Source organism: Mauremys mutica, unplaced genomic scaffold, assembly GCF_020497125.1.
Source record: "Mauremys mutica isolate MM-2020 ecotype Southern unplaced genomic scaffold, ASM2049712v1 Super-Scaffold_100273, whole genome shotgun sequence".
NCBI classification, from domain to species: Eukaryota; Metazoa; Chordata; order Testudines; family Geoemydidae; genus Mauremys; species Mauremys mutica.
The window spans coordinates 363,535-369,461 of NW_025423300.1; positions in this window are offsets into that span (position 1 = coordinate 363,535).

Genomic DNA, 5,927 nt, shown 5'->3' on the forward strand with positions numbered 1-5,927 from the left:
AGAGGCCCCTGTGGCACCAGAACAGGCAGCAGCCAGCTGGGTTCATCTTGGTGGGAATTTGTTGCCCCGAGCTATACCCCAAATGGGAGGAGAGTTAGTGGGTGCAACTGGGGAGAGTCCTGAGACACGGCTGCCGCTGGGGGTGGGGACAGGGTGGTCATTCTCGCCTCGCAAGAGGGTGTGGAAAGGGCACAGGAGGAGCAAGTGTCCCCTATGGAGACTGCCCAGCCCCAGGTTATCCAGTCCCAGATGCTTCTTCCCCCACCATGCCCCAAACCTCTTCACCCCTCCAGCCATCAGTTGCCAGGCGTCCCTCGCTGCCCGCCCTTCCTGACTGCAGAGACCCTCTGAGCCAGTCGTGTGTCAGGGCTCAACCCTCTGGCTGCGTCCTCAGGGCACTTTCTTCCTCTCTCGGGGCACCATGCCACAGGGGCCCCACAAATCTACATTGCTCAGGCTTTGGCTTCAGCCCCGGGTGGGGGCTCAGGGCCCTGGACTTCTGCCCCATGCGCTGGGACTGGAGCTTTCTGCCCTGGGCCTCAGTGAGTCTAATGCTGCCCTTGCTTGGCCCCTGCCCTGAAACCTGCTAGTGGCCCCCAGGGGGCCCAGGACCCCTAGTTGAGAACCACTGCCTTACCCCACGAATCACAGCAATGTTCCGGTTACTGCCAGTCATAGAATATCAGGGTTGGAAGGAACCTCAGGAGGTATCTAGTCCAACCCCCTGCTCAAAGCAGGACCAACCCTCAACTTAATCATCCCAGCCACGGCTTTGTCAAACCTGACCTCATGCCAAAGGACCAGTCACTTACTGAGGTCAATTGAATCTTAGATCTCACAACAAAGACAACACTTGTAGCCAGTCCTGTAATAACCTGTATTAAGATTTATTTAAAAGGAAAGGAGAGTTGTTTACGAAGTTAAAGCAGGTAATCCGATAGATGCAGACGAGTTACAGTCTTAAATTTCAAAAGGTAATAGAAGTTTCTATAATAAGCAAGCTCTGCATCTTCCTTAAGACTAACCCAGGCTAATCAGCTGGGGATCTCGTGCTTATGCCTAGAAACTTTGCCCCCCAGAGTCCAAGCAGCATACAGATAATCAGTTCCTTCTGTATGGGGCTTTTTATCCCCTTCCTGCCATGTGCTCTGAGCTGCAAAGTCAGCTAATGGGAAGTGAAGAGCACAACAACAGTCTTTTGTCATCTTTCACATTGCATAATAGTCTGTCTGGTGTTGATGAACCTTTCCTGCCAGGCAGGGTGTAATGTATTCGGTTGCCAATCAGCACGTCATCTAGGTAAAGTCTCTCTCCTGTCTGGTGATTTACAGAGCCACGGAGGCTCACAATGCAACTAGTCAGATATTAACCCAGGCAGCAACTCACAAGCATTCAATAAAGTGTAAGCGCATTCTTATAATCCTAATACTAACACAGGTGAGTCAGACTGATTCCAGCTATGCGTTTGTCCCTGTTCAATGAAGACATGGGGGCTTTTGCAAGAGCTAACACCTCATCTGCCAGTGTCACAGGCAGGCTGGGCAGGGATGGTGTCTCTAGCCTCTGTTTGCCAGAAGCTGGGAATGGGCGACGGGGGATGGATCATTTGAGGATTACCTGTTCTGGTCATTCCCTCTGAAGCACCTGGCATTGGTCACTGAGCTAGACGGACCATTGGTCTGATGCAGTGGGCAGCTCTTATGTTCACAGTCTGTATGAGGAGTATCTACTCATTGGGACTCACTGGGGAGCCACAGAAAGAAACAAGATGTGCTGAGGCAAGAAGGCCCAGTCTCAGAGCCCCCGGGGTCACGCTTGCCAAAGGCTAAAACTAGGCCCGGCCCAAGAAGGGGGCACTGCCAGGAGAGACTCTACAAAGGCTAAAGCATCAAACAACTTAGTTAACCTGAGAGAGCTGCCTTGGGGACAGTGACAGGGAGAATCCCCAGAGTGACTCCTTTGATTCTGCTCTTCACTGGCCTTTGGTTCATAGAATCATAGAACTGGAAGGGACTTTGGAAGGTCATCTAGTCCAGTCCCCTGCACTCAAGGCAGGACTAAGTATTATCTAGACCATCCCTGAGGTGTTTGTCCAGCCTCCTCTTAAAAATCCCCAATGATGGAGATTCCACAACCTCCCTACGCTATTTGTTCTGGAGTTTAACCACTCTGACAGTTAGGAAGTTTTTTCCTAATCTCCATCCTAAATTGCCCTTGCTGCAGTTTCAGGCCATTACTTCTTGTCCTATCCTCAGAGGTTAAGAACATTTTTTTTCTTCCACATCCCTGTAACAACCTTTTATGTACTTGAAAACTATTATCATGTCCTCTCTACTCCAGGCTAAACAAACCCAATTTTTTTCAATCTTCCCTCATAGGTGATGTTTTCTAGACCTTTAATCATTTTTGTTGCTCTTCTCTGGACTTTCTCCAATTTGTCCACATCTTTCCTCATATGTGGCAACCACAAATGGACACAGTACTCCAGTTGTGGCCTAATCCGCACAGAGTGGAGTGGAAGAATTACTACTTGTGTCTTGCTTACAGTACTCCCTCAAATACATCCCAGAATGATGTTTGCCCTTTTGCACTGTTGACTTATACTTAGCTTGTGATCCACTATGGCCCCCAGCTCCCTTTCCGCAGTGCTCCTTCCTGGGCAGGAATTTCCCACTTTGTACGTGTGCACCTGATTGTTCCTTCCTAAATGAAGCACTTTGCATTTGTCCTAATTGAATTTCATCCTATTTACTCCTTTTCTCCAGATCATTTTGAATTTTAATCATAGAATATCAGGGTTGGAAGGGACCATAGGAGGTATCTAGTCCAATCCCCTGCTCAAAGCAGGACAAATCCCCAGACAGATTTTTGCCCCAAATGGCCCCCTCAAGGATTGAACTCACAGCCTTGGGTTTAGCAGGCCAATGCTCAAACCACTGAGCTCTCCCTCCTTGGCCTATCCTCTAAAGCACTTGCAACCCCTCCCAGCTTGGTATTGTCTGCAAACTTGGTAAGTATAACAGAGGATGTTACTGGGCGGGTTTCACCGTGTCTCAGAGGGTTACACCTTGGTGCGAGGGGGCTAGGCCTGTACTGGAATAAGGTCACTCTGTGCTTCACAGTGTGGCAGAACCTAGAGTGTCCATTAGCAGGGAAAAATCACGGCGGGAATCAGCATGTGGAATGGACAAAAGCCCCCTCTGCATTCTCTCACATTGCCCTTCTCGTCCTGGCAGGCTACAGATTAACGTCCACGTTTTGCTCCAGATCATTTCATCCTCCCAAAGGGAAGGAAATGGCTGCAATGGAGCTGGCTCAGGTAAGGGATTACCAGGGAGCTGGTGGTGGGTTCTGCTTGGAGGAAGAGGAGCAGTAAATGCATAGGAGGGTAGGAGTTGCTGGAGGTGGTGGGAGGCAGGAAATATCTCAGGTGGAGAAAGGGAGGGGACAGGATGTGACAAACCTGCTGAGACTTGTGTACTCTAGGGTGTGATGGGTTGTCACCCCGGGGTGCAGTCTGAGTAGGGTTCTGGGAACCGCTGTGCCCTCTAACCCTCAAGCTGGGCTGGCCCTTCTCACGCTGCTTTGCTGGAGATTCAGCCAGCCTCTCCAGGGCCTGTTATCACCCAACACGACAGCAGGTGGCGCCATGCATCCAACTAAGCTACCTGAGTGCTTTACCTGAGCTGCTCAAGGACAGATAGACGACAACACCCAATTTCCCAGCTCCCCAACCTTGCACACCTGCTGTAGTATAAATTTAGAATTATACCATCTTATAGTGCACAGGGATCTGTATAATGTAAGCTCATTAATATAGTTCGCCTTCCCCTCGATATGGGAAAGATGTGCACAACAAGCCAGTGCTAACCAAGCTCAGCTTTTCCTCAAACACTTCACTCAAAATGCACTGATTAAGATAAAGCATAAAACAAGTTTATTAATGGCAGAAAGGTAGATTTTAAGTAATTATTGTTAGAACAAAAAAGGAGCCGGTTGATCCAGAGGCGGATATGAATACAGGCTTCTTTATTGTTACTTGTTCCCCTTGACCCAACTATCGAGTAAGTACTGGATAAGTTACATCACACGCCTTTTATCTAAGTTTGTATGTAAACACCTACATCCGTTACAACACCCCAAAACCCCTTATTAAGTAGTAGAAACACTCATACAATTAGTATACCCACCCCTATCCACTATCACAGTATTACACATATCATAGAGGCATTTTTACCTTGAAAATACCGTTCTTTGCAATAACGTGTTGCCACAAATTTCCCTAAACAGCAGTTCTCAGGGTATGGAGGAAGGGTCAATGAGCAGTTCTCGGGGAGGGAGGAAGGGGCCATAAGCCAGGGCTTGTTTATGTAGCTGGGAAAGGAAGGGAGGGGGAGATAACATTTCTTTTACTTTCTTTCACACAAAGGACATTTATTCCAGCAACTACATTTCTCATGCAGCTGCATCAATGTCAATTCTTACAAGCAACAGAGAAAGGAAAAATATGGCAACTTATTTGTTAAGCAAAGAATTACTGCCTGCTTATGCCTTTGTCCCCAATGCATGTCAGCACATTAGCAGCTTCCCAGCTGTTTTACTGAACCCTAACGTATCCCAACAATTCTAAGCCTAACATACTAGATGGATAGAATTTGAATTAGCAATTTCTCACCCTGACTGATGGTACAAGCAGTCCCCCAAGTTTCCATACACAAGCTAGAAATCCCTTTACCCTGGGAGCAGCAGTTCAGTCTTTGTTCCTCAGGTGTTTCCAGGAGTTTGCTTGTGTGGGGAATGAGACCAAGAGATGATGTCACACCCCACCTTATGTAGCTTTTCCATATGGCGGGAACCATTTGTTCCAAACTAAGTTCCCAGTCCAGTTTGTGGAAAACTACAGGTACCAAAATGGAGTTCGTTGTCATGTGGTCTAGTCACATGTCCTGCTGAGTCATAGTAGCCATGACTCATAAGCTGGCTGAAACAATCACAGGAAGGCTAAGCTCTTCCATGGTCCATTGTCTTTGTTGATGAGCCATCAGCTCTGTCTGGCTTCTTCATTGTTGTACCTGAAAGGCTCATTGTGGGTGTTACCCAGAGTAAGCACCTTTGAAATACAGATACATAGTCAATATCCATAACTTCAGATACGAACATGATATGTGCACACAAATAGGATAATCATATTCAGCACATGACGCATCTTGCACAAAATACATCATAATTATGTTCTAATCATATTATAACCATACCACTATGCTGAATATGGGGTGTAGTGTCAGATAGGGCCTAATTTCAAGGCACGGGATTTGGGAATGGAACTTCTCTTTGTGGAACAGGAAATAATCCTCCAGCCAGGGCTGGGAAAACTTCCCAGACTCCCAGTGCTGGAGCCTGAATCTACTGCCACTTCATTAGTTACCACCACCCGCAATCTTTGTGATACTGCAAACTTTATCCATGATGATTTTATATTCTGTTCTAGGTCATTGATAAGAATGTTAAATAGCACACAGGCAAAAAGCAATCCTTGTGGGAACCCGCTAGAAATAAATCCACTTGACCATGGTTCCCCATTTACAATCCCAGTTTTTAATCTATTTAATGTATGCTGTGTTTATTTTGTATCATTCTAGTTTTTTAGTCAAAATATTGTGCTGAATCAAGTCATGTGCCTTACAGAAGTCTAGATATATTACATCAATAATATTAGCTGCAACCAAACTTTTGATCTCATCTAATAAGGATATCCAGTTAGTTTGATAGGATCTATTTTCTCTAAACCTTTGTTAATAGGTACTAATTATATTACCTTCCTTTAATTCTTTATTAACGAAATCCAGTATTGACTGGTCCATTATTTTGCTCAGTATTGATATCAGACTGACACTCTTGTAATTAGCTGGGTCATCTCTTTTACCCTT